The sequence below is a fragment of the Mus musculus genome, chromosome 1 (assembly GCF_000001635.26).
Source record: "Mus musculus strain C57BL/6J chromosome 1, GRCm38.p6 C57BL/6J".
NCBI lineage: Eukaryota > Metazoa > Chordata > Mammalia > Rodentia > Muridae > Mus > Mus musculus.
Genome location: NC_000067.6, coordinates 44,820,715 through 44,842,439, shown reverse-complemented (window position 1 = coordinate 44,842,439; position 21,725 = coordinate 44,820,715). Strand labels below are relative to the sequence as shown.

The following is a 21,725-nucleotide window of genomic DNA, read 5'->3' as shown; positions in this document are numbered from 1 at the left end:
GTCCTTGGCTGGGAGAATCTCAATTTGAGGTGTTGGCCAACACAGGATTTTAACTGTTCTCGGGCTTTTCTCTTGTAGAATTGCTCATATCCCTGAGGCCAGGATGGAATAAATGATTTGCAAGCAAAAGAGTAGCAACTGACATATTCCACAGTACCATAAAAAGGATTACACTGTGGAACCTTGGAGATGAGAGGGCTGAATCTTGAGTTCCAAAGAGTCAGAATATGCCCTAGTTTGGGGCTTTTCATGGCTCCACCATTGGTTGTGGGCTGTGTCACTTGTTCCTACTGGTCAATGATGTCAACCACGAAAGTGTCATTGCATGCCTCTGCAGTAGTTACTTTTCCTCCCCAATTTTCTAAGATTTTCCAAGACTTCTGCTCCATTCTGAAGAATAAGACAAAAATCTGGGTAAGAATCTAAGAGAGATATGTGTATGGTAAATAAGCTTATCCTCCATCTCTTCTCTGCTTTGTTCTTTAAGGGATAATATAGAGGATGTGTTTTCAGTGTTGCAATAAAGAAATGATGGTGCATGTTTGTGTGTGTGTTTGTGTGTGTTTGTGTGTGTATGTGTGTACCTGAATACTCACATGCATTTTCACATGCATAAAATCAGAATGCAATTAGTTTGTACCAGTTAGAGAAGTTATGTTATTGTAGAATCAGTGTCTTCAAGGAATGGATTTGATTGTTCGTTTATTTTGGATAAATGTTTCTGAGTCATTGTTGCCAGGACCTTAAAATCGAGTGAGAAAGTTCATGACTTAACTGATTTGTTTTTCTTCTTTAAAGTGAGCATGGGTGTTGTTGAGACGCAGTGAATAAGTGGAGGTGTAGATCAGCAATTGTTTGGGAGAGAGATGATAGAAACTGACATATTCAATACCTGTCCTGTAAGGATTCTGTAATCTTTACAAATATAAAAGTATCAATAAGACAAATATCATTGTATTCAGCTAAATAAAAGACTCCATCAAGGGACAAATTACCATGCATGGTCTTACTGGAGCTTGAGTCATCTTGTGATAACTGTATTATCATTCACTTCATTTTAAACACATAACTATATGCTTCTGTACATTTAAATTTTATCCATCTTACCCTACCTAACAAATTCATAGTGTCTCATCAAGGGTCTTATTGGAATAAAATTATCAATTCAATACAATTTTTCTCATATTCAATACAGATACACTTCTAGTAGCCCCAGAATTATATTTATATCAAGTTTTATTAGCCTTTCCCCTATAATTGTAAAAAAATAGTCGTGTCTAAGCAATTATGAAAAAAAATTACCTAACTCCCAGCTCTAACAGTATGAGAATATAGATATTTTTTCTATTTGGTTATAAAAAGGATCTCATAGAGAGAGTATAGAATACCAGTGCAAGTGAAAGACAAGCAGAGAAACACAAAATCTGAGATTAAAAAATAAGTATGTTCCATAGTATTTAATCACTCTGTAATGATTTCTAACTCGGTCCATAGGCAGCACCTCCAGGTCTCAATTATTGAATATTCTGTCATTTCTAAATTCTATACCATTGGGGAACAATTTTCTAATACATTAATTTTTGTGGGAAACATGAAATCCAAATTCAGAAAAGACCACACTAGTGAGATTGGTTATTTGAGGTTATGTTTTGGTTAAAAAAAAAAAACTGGAAAAAAATCTACTTAGAGGTGATTTATAACCACATATGTATAATTTAGTGTTGTACCTTCCTATCACCCTGAAATTTAACTTCATAATCTGACAATAAAATCAGATTTCTACCAAACAAATGGGTAGTACTATAATGCTAACGGCCTTTATGAATATTATGCATTCAAAAATACCTAAAGATTGATCATTAAGAGTAATCAAAATTATTGTCCTGTGCAATTTTTATTCTATCATTAGAGGTCCCAAGTTCTATTGCCACTTTCATAAGTAGAACTGCAGTTGCAAAAGTGATGGGAAGTTTGGATTGTCATTATGCTAAAGACATTGGATGTCAGGGACTGAAGACAGGAACACTAAAAGTTTTGATCAAGAGGAAATGTCATGTAGGGGTGAGATGAAAAGAGAAAATTGGTTAAACTCTAGAATTCTAGTGTCTTGGTAGTTTTGATTGTCAACTTGGCATAGATCAGAATTGACTTGAAAGAGATAATCTTAAATTGAATAATTTCCCAGATCATATTGGCCTGTGGACATGTCTGTTATTAATTGTGTCAATTGATGAATGGTTTGTATAAGAAAGAAAGCTAACTGAGTAGAAGTGAAAGTGAGAGCAAGGGGAAGAGACAGAGAGAGAGAGAGAGAGAGAGAGAGAGAGAGAGAGAGAGAGAGAGAGAGAGAGAGAAGAGAGATTCATTTGGGGCAGTGCTTGTCACAGGAATAGAAAGCATAATAGAACACAAATTGGTGCCAAGACTATACTGTTTTTAGGGAGGATTTTGGAGGGTTTTATAGCTTTAAGGTCAAAAAGCTGCTTTGTACTCATAATTTAATGAATTGTTCTGTGGGAAATTAGAAGCTAAGATTTTTGAGAGAATTGCAAAATTTGGTGCCTATTCTGTATATTTTCAGAAGGAAGCAAAGACTATCAGAGCCATTACTGTAATGTTTCAGATTAAGAATCTACAAAAAATTCAAAACCCAAGATCCAGATTTATATATATATATATATATATATATATATATATATATATATATATATATATATATATATATAATTGTTCGCAAACAATTATTGTGCTTCATCTTCGGGACAAGAATGCCAAGTCAGCCTCTCCTTGTATAAGGCAATGACAATCTGAGGACACTTCATATTCACCTCATCTGAGTCCTTCCATTTCATGAGAAAGATTAATTCTCCACTGCTGTCTATGGCACCAATTATTCATTCAGGATCAAGACCTCTGGCACAGGCCCTTGGTTTGTCAGCAGCTTCTCTCTTCTTCTTTGATTTGCTATCATCAGATTCACTGTCAGATAAAGATTTCTTTTTTGTACCATCTTTTTCTTTACCAGCATTTTGAGAATTAACAAATGCTTCAATTAATTCTGAACAATCTAAATTTTCTCCTTTTTACCAAGTATTATCAGCATCTGTGAACCCCTTCCACTTCAAGAAATACTCCACCTTCCCATTCATTACACAACGGTTCAGTACTTTTTCTACCACAAATTCCTCAGCCTCTGACTCTTCAACTTTGTTACTCTTTCCATTTTGCTTCTTTTTGAAATGTAACTTTAATGGAGGCCAGTTTTTAAAATTTAATCAGAGAGTTGAAGAGTTCCCCACTCAGATGCTCAGGCCATGGAGTCTCAGTCTGTACTAAAAGGTTATGATTCATGGAATCTGTTTGATGTGGAAATAGAATCATGGCTGAAGCTGACATTGGCAATTTAAGACCTGCTGACTAAGTGAGTGAACAAAATTTGCTAATATCAACTAATGACCTGCATGCTTTTTCTTTACCCTGACTCATTCCTTACTGGTAGGATCAAACTTTTCAGTATTTGGGTTCTGGTTCAATGAGCTAGAAAAGTAACTTTGTAGCATCAGAATGTTATTCAACTATATATTTATTTTATTGTAAATAATAGAGAACAATGGTCAATAAATAGTTATATATTCCTTTATGAAAAAAGAATACACACACACAACTTTCTATGCTTTCCAAGTATGATGAATACTGGAAATCTAGACTAAAGAATCAGTCAGCTGTGATCATGAGCTCAGAGAAATTGAAATGAAATCAGAGAGATATTTTGTCAAGTAAGCACACAGAAACTGTGGTTCAGAGATGTATAAGATGCACATCAAGTTATCAGCAGAATTTGAAAATGCTATGCATGAAACTTCTGTATTTGCATCTGACGTTTGTCACTGTGGGGAAAAATTGGAGTTCAAACAGAGAGGTTCAGAGAGGCCATTGGTAAAAGTGCTGCCTCAATTGCAGTGGAGATCCCAGAATGCTAGAGATGATGCTAGGACTGTGGGATGTCCACTTAGGACAGTGGCATATATGAAGCAGAGTCAGCCAGAGCTTATGAAATGAACTATGTGTGCTGTGAGTGCCCAACTCAGAACAGTGGGCTACCTTTTGAAGCCCAGAATGTAATGATTCTTAGATGTCAGACACTGAGACATAGGATTTAATTTATACTCGTGAGTGTTCCTAAGTCTGGGTTTTCCACTTTTACAATATTTAAATATTTACTTCTCTCTCTTTCTCTCTCTCTCTCCCACCTCTCTTTCTCCTTCTCTCCCCCCGCCCCCACTCCTTAATTTTATCAATAATTATGGTTAAGAACCTTTGGGATTTTAAGAGAAAAAAATTAACTTTTAAAGAGTAGATATTTTTCAGTTTCATGTGTTTTGCAAATTGTATCTTATATGTCGGGTATACTAAGTTTCTGGGCTAATATCCACTTATCAGTGAGTACATATCATTTGAGTTCTTTTGTGATTGTGTTACCTCACTCAGGATGATGCCCTCCAGGTCCAACCATTTGCCTAGGAATTTCATAAATTCATTCCTTTTAATAGCTGAGTAGTACTCCATTGTGTAAATGTACCACATTTTTTGTATCCATTCCTCTGTTGAGGGGCATCTGGGTTCTTTCCAGCTTCTGGCTATTATAAATAAGGCTGCTATGAACATAGTGGAGCATGTGTCCTTCTTACCAGTTGGGACATCTTCTGGATATATGCCCAGGAGAGGTATTGAGGGATCCTCCAGTAGTACTATGTCCAATTTTCTGAGGAACCACCAGACTGATTTCCAGAGTGGTTGTAAAAGCTTGCAATCCCACCAACAATGGAGGAGTGTTCCTCTTTCTCCACATCCTCGCCAGCATCTGCTGTCACCTGGATTTTTGATCTTAGCCATTCTGACTTTGCAAAACACATGAAACTCAAGAAGAACGAAGACCAAAGTGTGGACACTTTGCCCCTTCTTAGAATTGGGAACAAAACACTCATGGAAGGAGTTACAGAGACAAAGTTTGGAGCTGAGACAAAAGGATGGACCATCTAGAGACTGCCATATCCAGGGATCCATCCCATAATCAGCCTCCAAACGCTGACACCATTGTATACACTAGCAAGATTGTGCTGATAGGACCCTGATATAGCTGTCTCTAGTGAGACTAAGCCGGGGCCTAGCAAACACATAAGTGGATGCTCACAGTCAGCTATTGGATTGATCACAGGGCCCCCAATGGAGGAGCTAGAGAAAGTATCCAAGGAGCTAAAGAGATCTGCAACCCTGTAGGGAGAACAACATTATGAACTAACCAGTACCCCGGAGCTCTTGACTCTAGCTGCATATGTATCAAAAGATGGCCTAGTCGGCCATCACTGGAAAGAGAGGCCCATTGGACACACAAACTTTATATTCCCCAGTACAGGGGAACGCCAGGGCCAAAAAGTGGGAATGGGTGGGTAGGGGAGTAGGGGGTGGGGAGGGTATGGAGGACTTTTGGGGTAGCATTGGAAATGTAATTGATGAAAATATGTAATAAAAAATTTTTAAAAAAAGAGTAGATTTTTTAACAGACCATTTAAATATTTATAATATTTACTTTATTATTTATAATATATATTATTTATATTATGACATAACATGAGATTAGGGACAAAAAGGAAAGGGAAGGTTATGGTTTAACAGTGATGTGTTTAAGTATCAATTTGAAGAAGGATGAATTATGCTGGTTACATTCTATTGTCAATTCAACACAGCCTAGAGTCAACTGGAAGGGGATCAGGAGGCATCTCACAGGAGTCAACCACCTTCTATTGAATTATTATTGGATATTGATAGATTCTGGGGGAGCAACAGTAGTTATCTTTGTATACTGACAACAGAGCCCTACAGCTTCCAATGAATAATTCTAAACCAACGGTCACACAAATGATCCTGGTTAATCTTAATGGATCACAAAACACATGCATACATACATACATACATACATACATACATATATACATACAAACATACTTGAGAAGAGAAAAATATAGACAAATGGATTTTTTGTGGATGAAAATGACTACACCAAATTCAGTAAAAGTTTTCAAAATTCTATTGTGAAATGTGTATTTTAATAAAAATAAATTAACCTGTTTTTAATTTTAATATAAAACTATTATTTAGCTAAGATTTTACCGGTAAATATTTTATAATATATGACTTATTTGGAATTTTATTTGTTTGCATACAACAGAAACTTGAGTCTTTTAAGTTAACTAATATTTAAATTAGCCCAGAACAAGAAATTCAGACACAGATTTTTCAGACCTCATAAGAGACGAGACCATAGGTTCTATCAGAGGTATGTTCTGTATCACTTTTAGTATCTAGCTTTTATTTTCAGAGCACAAATCAGCAGCACATTGTGTTCTAAAAAGAAAAAAGGAAGTAAAAAGCAATTTCCAATCACTTTCCTCTATATGTCAGGGAATGTGATAAAACTGGCCATAATTGTTATATAATAACTGCAATGTAGTATACACAGGTAAATTTTCTGCTTACCATGTCACTATCGGGAATAAAGCTGAAATTATTTTAGCAAGGGAGGAAAGGGATAATTAATAATCCTTATGTCACAAGTGTTGTATTCCACAGTTCATTTTAAATTTTTATCTACTTATAAATCATATTCAACTTTTACTTTTAGGGAAAGCTTGAGAGATGATTAACATCTTTTAAAAAATTTTTTTCATGTATCTATTTATTCATCATTGAAGTGGTCTTATCCCTGATGATATATAGCCTTGTTTATATTTGTATACTTATTGGCTAGGCACAAAGAAGGAGACATGTTAGTAAGTATTCTTAGAAACTACTTCCGAGAATCATTGATAAAGTAATAATACAGGTTACACAGCCAGTGCCTTTGTGGTAGAGAGCTTTGTGGCGTACTGCGGAGAGAACTTTTCTTTTTCTTTTTTTTTTTTTCTTTTTTCCTCCAATTTTTTATTAGGTATTTACTTCATTTACATTTCAAATGCTATCCAGAAAGTTCCCTATACCCTCCACCCCCACCCCCTCAACCCCCTGCTCCCCTACCCATTCACTCCCACTTCTTGGCCCTGGTGTATCCCCTGTACTGGAGCATATAAAGTTTGCAAGATCAAGGGACCTGTCTTCCCAATGATGGCCAACTAGGCTATCTTCTGCTAAAAATGCAGCTAGAGTCAAGAACTCCAGGGTACTGGTTATTTCATATTGTTGTTCCACCTATAGGGTTGCAGACCCTTTCAGCTCCTTGAATACTTTCTCTAGCTCCTCCATTGGGGGCCCTGTGTTCCATCCAATAGCTGTCTGTGAGCATCCACTTCTGTGTTTGCCAGGCACTTGCTTAGCCTCACAAGAAACAGCTATATCAGGGTCTCTTCAGCAAAATCTTGCTGGCATGTGCAATAGTGTCTGCATTTGGTGGCTGATTATGGGATAGATCCCTGGGTGGGGCAGTGTCTGGATGGTCCATCCTTTCGTCTCAGCTCCAAACTTTGTCTCTGTAACTCCTCCCATGGGTGTTTTGTTCCCAATTCTAAGAAAAGGCGAATTGTCCACACTTTGCTCTTCCTTCTTCATGAGTTTCATGTGTTTTGCAAGTTGTATCTTGGGTATTCTAAGTTTCTGGGCTAAAATCCACTTATCAGTGAGTGCAAACTTTTCTTAAGTGAGGAGACAGTAACATGGAGCCAATTTCTAAGAATTTGAATTATCTTCCCAGTGTCACCAAAGGCTTAAGAGACAAAAAAGAAGAATAACTAATTCAACAGGACTTTGTGTGTCCTAAATCTAACCTCATGATCTGTTCTTTGTGGCTAGTTTAGACCTATTTAATGTCAGATAAGGTCAGTATTAAGTCATTCTGATCAATTTTAAACGTTGGTTATTCATTTAAATTTTTGACTGGTTACAATTGGAATGGAGTGATTAAATCACTTCAACAAATGCTAGTGATGTTGAGACATAGAAAAGGAAAGTAAAAATAATAAAACTACAAGCCCATAATGTTACTTCTAGGAAAAGTGCTAAATCAGAGTTTGCAAGGGAGACATGCCTAGTTCTAATGAATGCTACTTTATTTATATGATTGGCAGAATCTAGCCCTTTCATGTCAGATTTCTGGAAAACTAGAGTGATGAAGGCATGCAGCCAACCAGATCCACTCCAGGGAAAGCTTGGTTTTATGAGAAAGAGACCGTTTTCACATTTTTTACAATAGTTCTGTCTAAAGCATAGATCAAAGTTGCAAGCCATGTTGCGGTTCATCCCGTGCTTGAGTTTATCCAGAAACAACGGAAACATGATATCACTTCACATCAGGGAATGATCCAGAGTGGAAAAAGCACAGTTGCAATGAAAGGTTCAATCTGTGGCCAGGTCATGCAAGAACAAGCAGAGGAAAAGCCAACTGTTATATACACTCTATTTTCCTTTGTTAAAATAAAATGCCCTCCAAAGTTTGATCCATGAGGTCAGTGAGATTTGTTGAGAAAGAGAAAGCCTAACTCTTTTTGGGTTATTTTATTTATTTACATTTCAAATGGTACCCTCCTTCCTGGTTTCCCCTCCTCAAGCCACCATCATCCCATCCTCCCTCCCCTTTGCCTCTATGAGGGTTCTCTTCTACTCATTCATACTCATCACTCCAGCATTCCCCTACACTGGGGAATCAAGTCTTCACAGGACCAAGGGCCTCTCTTCCTATTGATGCTAGATATAAGGCTGCCCTCTGCTACCCATGCCCATGGAGCCATGGGTGCCTCTATGTGTACACTTTGGTTGGTGATTTAGTCCTTAGGAGCTCTGGGGGTATAGGGTTGGTTGATAATGTTGTTCTTCCTATGGGGTTGCAAACCCCTTCACCTACTTCAGTCCTTTCCCTAACTCCTCCACTGGGGTCCCAGTGCTCCATCCTATGGTTATCTGCAAGCATCTGCATCTATATTGGTCAGGCTCTGGCAGAGCCTCTAAGGACACAGCTATATCAGATTCCTATCAGCAAGTACGTCTGGCATCAGCAATATCTGGGTTTAGTAGCTGCATATGAGATGGATCCCCAGGTGGGGTAGTCTTTGGATGGCCTTTTCTACAGTCTCTTCTTTATTCTTTGTCCCTGTATTTACTTTTAGATAGGAGAAATTCTGGGTTAAACTTTTTGAGAAGGGTGGGTGGTCCCATCCCTCAACTGGGGCCACTGGACATGGTCTCTACAGGTTCTTTCTTCTCTTTGTTGGGTATTTCAACTAATGTTATCACTGTTGGGTCCTGGGAGCCTCTTGCTTTCCTGGCATCTGGGACTTTCTGGTGGCTACCCCTAGTTCCCCATTCCCCACTGATACACACCTCTGTTCAATTTCCTGAACATCTCCCCCATCTCCTCCCACACCTGATCCTGACCCCCCCTTTTCCCTCTCCTGATCTCTCTACCAGATCCCTCCCTCCCTCTACCTCCAGTGATTATTTTCCTCACCCTTCTAAGTAGGACTGAAACCTCCACAGTTTTGTCTTCCTTCTTCTTGAGTTTCATCTGGTCTGTGAATTGTATCATGGGTATTCTGAGTTTTTTGCCTAATTTCCACTTATCAGTGAGTACATACCTTGTGTGTTCTTTTGTGACTGGGTTACCTCATTCAAGATGACATTTTCTAGTTCTATCCATTTGCATGCAAAATTCATAAAATCGTTATTTTCAATAGCTGAGTCATACTCCATTGTGAAAATGCATCTGATATAGAAAGCCTAGCTTTTTTATTTATTAGATATAATCTTTATTTATATTTCTAATGTTATCCCCCTTCCTGGTTTCCCCTAGGAAAACCCCCTGTCCCCTCTCCTTTCCCCCTGCTCACCAACCTACCCACTCCCACTTCCTGGCCCTAGCATTCCCCTACACTGGGACATAGAACCTTCACAGGACCAAGGGCCTCTCCTTCCATTGATGCCCGATTAGGCCATTGTCTGCTACAGATGCAGCTAGAGCCATGATTGTATACAGAGAGTTGTTTAAGAAAATTTCTTTCTTTTTTCCTTTTTTATCAGGTCTCAGCATTTAAGGTTAGAGGCTAAGATTTCACTCCAGGATAGCATTTTTGTAAATAATTAGACATGTGAATTTACTTCTGTAAGGAAAACAATAATCACCAGTTCCTCCAGATAATCACATAAAATCTATAGAATTGTTTTGATACATCACTTTGTCTGTCACCCAAACAAACAACAACAACAACAAAACTTAAATAAGGTAAAAAGCCAAATCATTCCTCTTCTACTTTTTATGAAAACATATTCACAATAACTAAAATTCAAGTCAACATTTGTTAATAAAATATGTTTTGGTTATCTTGATTCCTTTATAGCTAAAATTAATAAGGATAGTACTTTGTAGCTTGATGTTGTATGCATTTTAAAATTATCATAACTATTACTTAGTATTCACCATCATGTCTGATAAATAAACATGAAGTCCCTTTATTAATATACAAAAAAGAAATGGGTTGGAATTATGGCTCAGTGGTAATATTTGCCTAACTTGCAACATACACTATTTTTAATACTCTAAATACACTAAAACAGAAGTAGGTCAAGAAAGCATAACATACTTGACTTTACTTTTGGTAGGTGACACATCACAGTAACTTTCAGAGCCTATAGTCTTTCTTCAGTTCTACTTTATCATCAAAACTAGAATGCTTACAAATAACACTGTCTTATTCAAGGTCTCTATTCCTGCACAAGGTCTCTATCATGACCAAGAAACAAGTTGGGGAGGAAAGGGTTTATTTGGCTTACACTTCCATGCTGCTGTTCATCACCAAAGGAAGTCAGGCCTGGAACTCAAGCAGGTCAGGAAGCAGGAGCTGATGCAGAGGCCATGGAGGGATGTTCCTTACTAGCTGCCTCCCCTGGCTTGCTCAGCCTGCTCTCATATAGAACCCAAGACTGCAAGTCCAGAGATGGTCCCACCCACAAGGGGCCTTTACCCCTTGATCACTAATTGAGAAAAATGCCTTACAGCTGGATCTCATGGAGGCATTTCCTCAACTGAAGCTCCTTCTCTGTGCTAACTCCAGCTGTTTCAAGTAGACACAAAACTAGCCAGTACAAACACCAAAACTCTTCTTTTCCTCCGTAGTTGCTGGACACAATATGCAAACTGATGATGAATAAAAACCAGTTTTGATAATTTGTTCTAGTCATTCACAAAGACATTGAACTTTATAATGCTTCTTTTACTTAAAAGCATTTAGATTGTAACAGTTCAACATTTTAAAGCTATAAACTTTCAATTCTGTGTATACATCAACTTCAATATTTGTACAAATATTATAGGCTAGTTACCAAATTCCCTTCTTCCTTTTGAAATCAGCAATGAATTGTCAATAGTCAGAGATCAGCGGGTTTATATAAAATACAAATTTAATTTGACAAAAACTGTTCTGTGGTTAGACAATGGAAAAGGTAAAATCTAGAAGTGTTTCAGGAGTTACAGAGACACAGTTTGGAGCTGAGACGAAAGGATGAACCATCTAGAGACTGCCATATCCAGGGATCCATCCCATAATCAGCTTCCAAATGCTGACACCATTGCATACACTAGCAAGATTTTGCTGAAAAGACCCAGATATAGCTGTCTCTTGTGAGACTATGCCAGGGCCTAGCAAACACAGAAGTGGATGATCACAGTCAGCTATTGGATGGATCACAGGGCCCCCAATGGAGGAGCTAGAGAAAGAAACCAAGGAGCTAAAGGGATCTGCAACCCTATAGGTGGAACAACAATATGAACTACCCAGTACTCCCCAGAGCTCATGTCTCTAGCTGCATATGTATCAGAGGATGGCCTAGTCCGCCATCAGTGGAAAGAGAGGCCCATTGGTCGTGCAAACTTTATCTACCTCAGTACAGGGGAACGCCAGGGCCAAGAAGTGGGAGTGGATGGGTGGGGGAGCGTGTGGGGGACTTTTGGGATAGCATTGGAAATGTAAATGAAATAAATACCTAATTTTTAAAAAAGTGTTTCTAAATGTGAGTAAAAGCTAACATACATAATGTCTTTTATATGTGTCATAGCATTTTCAAGAAACGAAGTAAGAGATTGAAAGTAGGCTTAAAGGGATTCTTGTAAGTTCCAGGAAACCAACTCAAATCTACATCTCAAGGGTCAAGATAAGGATCCCTGTCAGTCACTAGACTAAGTTTCTACATGTTGACTATTCAAGAGGGTAGAATTCCTCTATTGTTTCCTGGTTTTGTGACTTCTCTACTCTAACCACCAAGACCCTGGGCCTAATGCTTTCAAATGTGCAAAAAAGTTTTTCTTCTGAAACTACTTAACTTTATGTTCTGCTTCTAATACGCATATGTGTTTCAGCATATTGCCAAGCCCAGGTGTTTACTCAAAAACTGCAACAAAGACAACTCCAGAGAAGGAATCCATGGGTGCTCTAGACTACCCTCATAGTATACTGGCCCTGCACTTTCCTAGCCTCGGACAGTCACACAGACCATGAGCAGCAATAAAACAGCCAGTTATTTCAGGACTTGACCAGCATCACAGTTTTCTTAGGTTTCCCCAAAGACAGAACCATCACCCCAAATCAGCAGTGAATTGTTTATAAACACAATGACCTTATTTCTGCCCCACCATCACTCCTTTCTAGTTTCTTATATTTAATTAAACCAAAATCGATGAATATTGGTTTACAGACAATTCCACTAGGCTTCTCTCAGGAAACTAGCTAGCAACAGGAACCTAGCCATAGCTTACATCATTACCTGCCACGAGGTGCTAGCCAGGTATGTAAGAGAATTGCTAGTACCCAGCTCTCACTCCATCTCCTATTCACTCTGCCCCCTACTTCAGTCTCTTTCTCTTCAGACACCACAAAGTCACCCCATGCAACAGATCTCATGGGAGAGGTTTATTGGGGGAGGAATATGTAGAGGCTACCTCTGGGTGAGGTTATTAGGGGAACGAGGATAGGGAGAGGAGACACTGCCTTTTTATGCAGGATATAATGCATACAGGTAGAAAGGATGCATGACTCGTGGCAACAGTAAAATTGTGTCACATCTTGATGGCTGGTGATGACCTGTCCTGCTCTTGCAAGATTGCTGGAATTGGGGTTAGCAATGTTCTTAGCATTTCTTTTTCTTTTCTTTTCTTTTATTTTATTTTCTTTTCTTTTCTTTTTTCTTTTTTTGTTTCTTTGGGGTTTTTTTTGTTTTTTTTTTTGTTTGTTTGTTTGTTTTGTTTTTTGGGGGTTTTTTGTTTGTTTGTTTTTCAAGACAGTGTTTCTCTGTAGCCCTGGCTGGAACTCACTTTGTAGACCAGGCTAGCCTCGAAAGAATCCACCTGCCTCTGCTTCCCAAGTGCTGGAATTAAAGGCATACGCCACCATGCCCGGCAGCATTTCTTTTAGGCTCCACTCAACAATTACCTGGCAATAGCCAGGTGGGCTTGGCTTGCTGTAAAAGAGGCTGTTTGGGCTCTCCTTGTTCTCTCTGCCCCCTTTTCTATCTTTGACTCTCTCTTTCTCTCTCTCTCTCTCTCTCTCTCTCTCTCTCTCTCTCTCTCTCTCTCTCTCTCACACACACACACTTTTTCCATCTCTTCCCTTCCCTTTCCACATGTCCCTGGCTTGCCTCTCTTCTCTTGCCCTCTTCTCCCTTCTCCTGTCCTCTCCTCACCTGTCTTCTTCTCTCTCTCTCTCTCTCTCTCTGTCTCTCTCTCAGTTTCAGTTTCTCTCTGCTTCTCTCTCTCTCTCTCTCTCTCTCTCTCTCTCTCTCTCTCTCACTCTCTCTCTCTGTCTTTCTCTGTCTCTACTCCTTTCTCCTTTCTTATCCCCCTTCCCATGCCCCCAAATAAACTGTACCTCAGAGGAAAGGGATACCTCAGCATGGGCCCACTGAGGCAACCCTTCCACCACACCATACCACCCTGTATAAAACATATACTTGGTTTTTATAAAACACAACAGGTGAAGTTTTCCAACAGTTTCTTTTTAAAAGTGTTTTTATTACATTTACTTCACGTATGCACACTTGTGTTTGTATGTGTGTGTCTGTCTATCTGTCTGTGTGTGTGTCTGTGTGGCATGCCTATGGAGAGACCAATAAACTGAAGTTAGTTTTTTCCTTCTATTACTTGTTTCCCAGGTCTAAACATGAAAACATATTGTCAATCTTGGCAGCAAGTGCCTTTACCTATTGAGCCATCTCTCCAGTTCTTGTAAGGATTTTCTTGGTCTCTAAATCAACATTCTTACACCTACTCCATTCAATATAATGTGGCATTTGTTTAACTTTCCCCCAGACCATGAAGTGATAAAGCTTGACTGAGCTCAACAAGGAAGATCAAAGGGAAGTGACATTTAAGTATCAGACTTGAGAAGCAAGCTTGAAAGCCTCTGAGTTCTGCTTGGTTATATTCATCACGTAGTCGTGAAAACCTACATATTCCATTGGGTTAAAGAGCAGAAAATATGATACAGAAGATATGAGTCTTAAGTCTTGAACATTTAGATAAATAGATCTTATGAGAAATTCCTTCCACATCTCAAGAACAAATACAGATGCAGAAATAAGAACTTTGTGCCTGTGAATAGAGGGTAGGAATGAAGAAACTGGAAAACCCTTAAATAATATTTTAGTTATGGTATGGTGTGGTGGAAGGGGTGCCTCAGTGGGTCCATGCTGAGGTATCCCTTTCCTCTGAGGTACAGTTTATTTGGGGGCATGGGAAGGGGGATAAGAAAGGAGAAAGGAGTAAAGACAGAGAAAGACAAAGAGAGTGAGCGAGAGAGAGAGAGAGAGAGAGCAAGAGAGAGAGAGGGAGAGAGAGAGAGAGAGAGAGAGAGAGAGAGAGAGAGAGAGAGAGAAGAAATAACAGAGGAAAGATATTTGAAAGTTGGGTTTAGAGTGTCTTAAATGTTGGTAATTAGTGATCAATTGGTATATAACAAGGAACATCAAACTCAGTGATTTAACTCTGCTCACTTCTTTTGTAGGTCAGAAATCCACCCATGGCTTAGCTGGGTACTCTGTGTAGTGGTACCCTAGCACAATTCAGGTTTTAGCTGAGGCTGTTATTTTATCATTGTGATAGGTGCCTCTCCCAACCTCATTCAAGGTGTTGGTAGGATTTATCACCTTGTGGTAGCATAATTGGAATCCTATTTTCTTGCCAACTCTCTGAGGAAGGGGTGGTTAACATTTGGAAGGATTTCATTTACATATTTTCTGAAAGCACTGGAATTTGTTATTTCTTGGCACTCTGCAGGAGAGGGTTTAACACAAACGTTTTTGTTTTTATTTCTGTTTCTGTTTTACTGGCTTTATCAAATGATGCAAATCCACCAGAATAATAAAAATTAACATTGATAAAGTAAAAAATCAATTAATATATGCATACAATAACAATTGGTGTGTTAATACCAAAGTTTGGAAGAGAAAAACCACCTACCAAAATCATCACAGCCAAATTAATTAAAGCAAGCAATACATGACAGTAAGCTTTTTTCTTCCTGTACATGGGCTGTCTCCAGCTCAAATAGGGATTGAGAGGTCAAAATTAGATGTAAGGAAGACAATGTTTTTTATAGTTAAGGGTTAAGTGGTTTTCTAATGGGGGAATTTGGCAGACAAAGTAGGTCAGTTTACAAGAACAGAGCATAAGCATAACGAGTTAGAAAGGTGACCCCCCCAAAACAAAGGCATGATTACAAGGTGGTCTTAACAACAGGAAGCCATAACAAGGGAGTCCAACTAACTCCAGAGATTACCAGATGGCTAAAGGCAAATGGAAGAATCTTACTAACAGAAACCACTCATCACCATAAGAACCCAGCACTCCGAACTCAGCCAGTCCTGGATACCCCAAAACGCCTGAAAAGCTAGACCCGGAGTTAAAATCATATCTCATGATGATGGTAGAGGACATCAAGAAGGACTTTAATAACTCACTTAAAGAAATACAGGAGAACACTGCTAAAGAGGTACAAGACCATAAAGAAAAGCAGGAAAACACAACCAAACAGATGATGGAACTGAACAAAACCATAGAAGACGTAAAAAGGGAAGTAGACACTGTAGTCTCCCCTCCCCCAGCCTGAAACCTGCTTGCTCAGGGGTGGAGCTTCCTGCTCATTCGTTCTGCCACGCCCACTGCTGGAACCTGAGGAGCCACACACGTGCACCTTTCTACTGGACCAGAGATTATTCGGCGGGAATCGGGTCCCCTCCCCCTTCCTTCATAACTGGTGTCGCAACAATAAAATTTGAGCCTTGATCAGAGTAACTGTCTTGGCTACATTTCTTCTTTTGCCCCGTCTAGATTCCTCTCTTACAGCTCGAGCGGCCTTCTCAGTCGAACCGTTCACGTTGCGAGCTGCTGGCGGCCGCAACATTTTGGCGCCAGAACTGGGACCTGAAGAATGGCAGAGAGATGCTAAGAGGAACGCTGCATTGGAGCTCCACAGGAAAGGATCTTCGTATCGGACATCGGAGCAACGGACAAGTACACATGCTAGCGCTAGCTTAAAATTTCAGTTTTGTAAAGTGTTGCTGAGGATGCGGTAGGATACGAATTAAGCTTGAATCAGTGCTAACCCAACGCTGGTTCTGCTTGGGTCAGCAGCGTGTTAATCGGAACTAGAAACGGAAACAGGCAGGTTAGCCGCAGCTTTTTAGGAAGCTGCTTAGGTGAAAGAAGAAAGGGTTTAAAGTCATGGATCAGGCGGTAGGCCGTAGCTCTCCGAAGCTACATGAGGTGTGAGAAAAGAAAGGGTTTATTAAAAGGAATAGGCGGATTGCCCCAGTTAATAAAAAATACATCATAAGGGAGGAAAATGTCCCAAAAAGCAGAGAGAAATATCTCTCTGGGCCTTATAGCAGGAGTACTCTGTTCCCCTTTGTGTCTTGTCTAATGTCCGGTGCACCAATCTGTTCTCGTGTTCGATTCATGTATGTTCGTGTCCAGTCTGTATGAATGAATGTTCTATGTTTTGTGTTGGATAATAAAGATGGTATAAAAAACTTTATCTGCAAAGCCGAGAGCTGCCACATGTTTCAGCCAGGAATCAGACACGTGGCAAGAGGGCCCCTGCTGGAAAAACTGTTCGTTTTAGAAAATAAGGGCGAGTGCACAGCCTCTAAGTTTCAGAGTAAAAAAGCTAATAAATGGTTCATGATTAATGTGTTTGACAATGGTAAAGTGTTTTTTATTTTATGATTGTAGCTACAAAAATTATTATTCTCTGATTGGTCTAAATGTAACTGCTTCATTTGGTTCCTTTTTATTGGTAATGTGCTCTAAGTGTTTTCACAATCAGCTCATAAGTTGTTGGTTAAGATTAATAATTGTTACATTGCTACAGATGGTTAGTGTTAAATTTGATAACTCAAGTTTAGAGTCCTTCCGACACATGGCATAAGGCAGCCCAAGAGGCTGGGTCTCTAAAGATATTTCTAGTTTAGGTAATAATTAATATGGTTCGTATCCTAAATAGTAAAATTTAAAATAAGATTTAAAGCAATGTCTCTTTATTAAAGCATTAAAGCTTGCTTTAATAGGTATTCATAGGTATTAATTGACATCCAAACTTCGTAATACGATAGTAATGCTTCTAATATTGATTTTAAAGATAATAAATTGTTTTAAACTTGGGTTTTACTTTCCCAAGGTTATAGGTATTATCCTAACCTTGCACAAAAAACTTAAAAATTATGGTTAAAACTGCTATTGTTTCATTGACTGCAGCTTGCAGTTTGATTTCAAATTTAAGATCTTTAATTCACCTGTATACTGTAATTAAGATAATTACAAGAGTAATCATCTTATGAGAGTGCTCATACAGCTCACTTCATACAAAACTGTGACAGAGTTATCTAGTTATGTTTGTCTTTGTAAATAGATTAGACAGTTTGGTTATAGTTGCTGCCTGGCAGGAAACTGCAGTACAGGCAATTTTTTCACAACACTAAAGTTGTGAAGAACGTTTTAACTGTAAGTCATCTTAAGAAAGAGTATCAAAATTTGGAGGCGTAGACAGTTATATTGTTTCTCTAGAATCGGTCCTTATTACAGGAGGGCCAAGATGCTCAGATTAAAAGGTATTTTACGTTTGAGTCAATGCAGAGCTCTGGGCAGCCCCAGAGCGGCTTGTGGCCTTTCTTTTGTTTTGCAAACAGTGCCTGAGAAAGATTTTTCCCTGTGTTCAAGAAAAATTCTTTTTAACAGTGTTGCAGATCTATTCAGATGTTTAAAATAATGCTTAAATTCAAAGAGTTTTGCTTCTAGTGAACTGTAATCACTAGAAAATTTTGCCTCTAGGTATGGCTAATGTAACTTTACATTATGTAAGAAAAATTTTATTGTTTCTGCTTCTATACAAGAAGCCAAGAGTTTTAATCTTTCAGTGTATATTGTTTCCTAAGTGAAAAGTATTTTATTAACTAATGCTTCTTAAAGTTTACCTTAAATCCTTGCTCTCACCCAAAAGATTCAGAGACAATATCCTTTTATTACTTAGGGTTTTAGTTTACTACAAAAGTTTCTACAAAAAATAAAGCTTTTATAATTGTTATTAATTGGTAATTAAAAATTGGTTGTGCCCAAAACAATTCTTTGGCCAAAAAGAAAACATTATTGTAAAGTCATTTTTCTCATCCTCCCAGCCAATCGTTGGCCCACGTGGGCCCAACTAGCTTCTGTGGGGCAGAGTCTTAAGACACAGTTTCCCCTGTTCCAGCACAGATGATCTAGTTGTGTGCTGTAGATGGTGTTTTAAAATGCTGAACAATCAAACCTTAATTTGTATATTAATAGTCAATGCCATATCTCTGAGCTCACAATTGCTTAAATTGTTCATCCCTCAGATACTATTAATTCTCAAATTTACAATTGCTTATGCATATTTCTAGTTAATAAATAAATTATGAACATGTGACTCTTAATAACTTTGCAAGCCTTCTAGTTACAACTGCTCCTTAAGAAAATTGATTAAAAGTGCAATTAGTCACTGCCCCTTTACAGCCATGTATTTAAAATATTTTGTCAACTAGTTATTAATTCAAAAGTAGGTATTGTAAAATTTTAAAACTTTAACTTCTTAAAAGACAAAAAAGAGAGAAATTGTATCCCCGTGCATACTATTTAGTGCATTCCCATGCACACTATTAAAGTCTTACCTTTATTTTCAAAATCTAATATTTTAATGTCAAAGAGTTTAATAAATGCTTTATAGTATCTTAAAGGGATCTACTTATTGGCTTATAGATTAATCCTAAAACAGCTACCTTATTAAAAAAGGGAAAAACAGGTTTTCTCCACAGAACGCTGCAGAAGCATATTAATAAATTCGTGTGACGAGCTGGTAGGTAAGTTGACTCATGTCCTGATTAAATTGACTAAAAAACTAAATTAAATTCATGTTTTAGATCCATCCTTACTTGTCATTTTTCCAGTTTAGACTAGCTTCTAGCCTTTTAACTTTATGACAATAGTACATCAGAGACTGTATATTCAGACTTAGTAAAATTAGTCATTTAATAGAGTCATAATGATTTTTCTCCTTTCTTCAGTGTGACCAGCCATTCTAACTCAATCTTAGACTGGTCCTAATATTCAGTCCAATGTTAGAGATTCCTATATTCTAAATTACCTAGCAAGTTAATTAAAGAGCAATTGGTCACTTAATACCCCCTGACTAACAAATGGAAGGGTCCAGATCCAGTTCTAATTTGGGGTAGGGACTCAGTTTGTGTTTTTTCACGAGATGAAGATGGAGCGCGGTGGCTGCCAGAGAGATTAATTCGTCAGATGAACACAGATTCTGACTCTTCTGGTAAGTATCATTCTAAAGACTAAAATTCCTTTTGTGCTTAAAATTCAGCTGAGAGCAACAGCTCTCAAAGGTGTTCTCCAGCTACTCTCTGAACCAGCTCCCGACAGGAGGCCGGAGACTAGCCTCAGCTTTACAATTTGCATTTGAATAAAGTACCTAGACTTCCCGGAAAGAAGTTCTGCTTTCCTACTTTCTCACTGTCTTTCAAGATTTTGTCTTTCAAGCAGGTAAATCAACATTCCCGAGGCGGACCAGTAGATGTGCATCCCCGCCCCCCTAGAGCACACAGGTGGCAGCTGTTACCCCCAGTCTCAGGACATTTCCAGCATGTGGCTTTCAGTCTGAGTTAAAAATTTAGGTTTACCTAGAGGGCTAGAAGAGTAGATTTTTCTATATTAATAAAGATTGGTTTTTATTTTGATAGACAGGCTTAGCCCCTTAGCTGACCTCTGGCTTTTCACCCTTGCTGTTACTGCAAGGTGTCCTTAGCTCAATAGGCTGTGGAAAAAACAGGGATGAGGAGGAACGACTTCCAGCTCCTATTTTACCCACAAATCGTGGTGTTATTAACGACATAATTCTTGCTTAGGCTTTGCTAATTCTGAGGTTGATAATTCTCCTTTAGGAGCTGCACAGCACTCAGAACTGTGCATACTGGTTTGTGATTGTACAAATTCAGTATGGGCACCGCTTGGTGCAGAGATACTTACTGCAAGGGAAGGTCCGGCTTGACCATTTCTGAGTTTCCTGTGAGATAAACCCGGTTTGAAAGAGGTTGGTACCAAATTTTGGTTAAAAATAAAAAATATTCTCCGGCTCTACCTCGCCTCCCCAAAAGGTACCAAGAGCCACATGTGTGGGTTTTACCCACGGGAGGAATCGGGTCCATGTCCACCCAAGCCAAGGTTAAAAGCCCACTCATCTACGGATGAGAAAATCATTTGATCACCTCAGTTAAGCGTTGCCTTATTTAACTTAATTAATAGGGGGGAGAGAGATTGGAGACTTACTATTGAAAGGGCAAGCCCTTCACTGCCTCCCACCCAAATAAAAAGGCCAATTGGCCTTGTACTACAAGAGCCGGTCACTCCTTCTCCCTGTTTCCCACCTATCTTCCAAAAATGCTAAGGAATTCAACTTAGTGTTATTTTCACATCGTTCAGTCAAACTTAGCCAGAGTTCCAAACGCCCTACTTAAAATTCAACTAGAAAGTTACCTACCAAGTACTAATTAGCATTATAAAGTCAGAGTCTGCAGCTCCAGGCCTTTCAGTTAGTTGTTTACTAGAAAGGACAGTCTTAAGCCAGATACAGTTTACCATAAGAAAAGTTAAAGATTCCCAGTGAAGCAAGTTTTTTCTTTAGCCCTAGATTCCAGGCAGAACTATTGAGCATAGATAATTTTCCCCCCTCAGGCCAGCTTTTTCTTTTTTTTTTATTTTGTTAATAATAGGGAGGAGATGTAGTCTCCCCTCCCCCAGCCTGAAACCTGCTTGCTCAGGGGTGGAGCTTCCTGCTCATTCGTTCTGCCACGCCCACTGCTGGAACCTGAGGAGCCACACACGTGCACCTTTCTACTGGACCAGAGATTATTCGGCGGGAATCGGGTCCCCTCCCCCTTCCTTCATAACTGGTGTCGCAACAATAAAATTTGAGCCTTGATCAGAGTAACTGTCTTGGCTACATTTCTTCTTTTGCCCCGTCTAGATTCCTCTCTTACAGCTCGAGCGGCCTTCTCAGTCGAACCGTTCACGTTGCGAGCTGCTGGCGGCCGCAACAAGACACAATAAAGAAAACCCAAAGTGAAGCAACACTGGAGATAGAAACCCTTGGAAAGAAATCTGGAACCATAGATGAGAG

General features: G+C 38.8%; 1 pseudogene; it reads right to left on the bottom strand.

Annotated features, from left to right (window-relative positions):
* Window positions 1-2,741: 2,741 nt before the first annotated feature.
* Gm3489 overlaps window positions 2,742-21,725 on the bottom strand; it is a 29,286-nt pseudogene continuing 10,302 nt past the window's right edge.